This window comes from Apis dorsata, unplaced genomic scaffold (genome assembly GCF_000469605.1).
Source record: "Apis dorsata unplaced genomic scaffold, Apis dorsata 1.3 scaffold_984, whole genome shotgun sequence".
Lineage (NCBI taxonomy): Eukaryota > Metazoa > Arthropoda > Insecta > Hymenoptera > Apidae > Apis > Apis dorsata.
In genome coordinates, this window is record NW_006264087.1 from 722 (window position 1) to 1,670 (window position 949).

Consider the following 949-nt stretch of genomic DNA (forward strand, 5'->3'; position numbering starts at 1 on the left):
TAAAATATAGGGATTGAAATAGAAATAAATATTGCAACAAAAGATCTAGAATCAGTTACTTGAAACTATTCAATATGATAAAACATCGAAAAGTAAAGTGACAATAAAATGAAGAAAATACATTAAAAGAGACAAAAATTATTTTAAATTATATAAAAAAGAAAAGTTTTATTCCAAAATTTCAAATAAAAAAAAATTGTTTTATGATATAAATTATTAGTTAACAAATTAAAAAATAAATTTTTAACAGAAAAGAAGAATTGCAGAATTTACAGAAAAATGACTTAGAAAATTATCTTCAGAAGAATAATTTTTTGAAACATTAAAAAAATCAGATTTAATTTATTTAAAGTTATATTAATATAAAAAAAAAAAAAAGAAATATAATATGTATAATATGTAAAAAGAAGCGCATAAAGAAGTGTATTTGGAAATATATATTCGAAAAATAATCCATCATGTTGGATATAAAAAAAGGATTATTATTAGAAAGAAACTATTTATTATTAACATTAGTGCAATAATAGCTATGTTTATATAATATTTATACAATATATTAACAATATGTTAATCATATTGTTAATATATATATATCATTTCTTCAATAATTTGAATTTTATTAAAAAGATATGGTGAAAAAATTAAAAAAAAAAAAAAAAAAATACGAAAACATAATATCGAAATAATAGAATTTAATAGAAGTTTTAAAATAAAAATGGGACAATATTTTAATGTTAAGAATTTCATATCATCAATCAAAAGATTAAAAGTTTATTTATCAAAATGGAAGTTTAATAGAATATTAATTTCAATATTTTATAATATTAAAGTATAAATTTTTTGTTTCTCCAAAATATTATATAAATTTTAATCTATTGTAAATTAGCAAGTATTATAATTAATTTTTATTTTTATGTATAATTTTTATTATTCTTATATATAATAATAA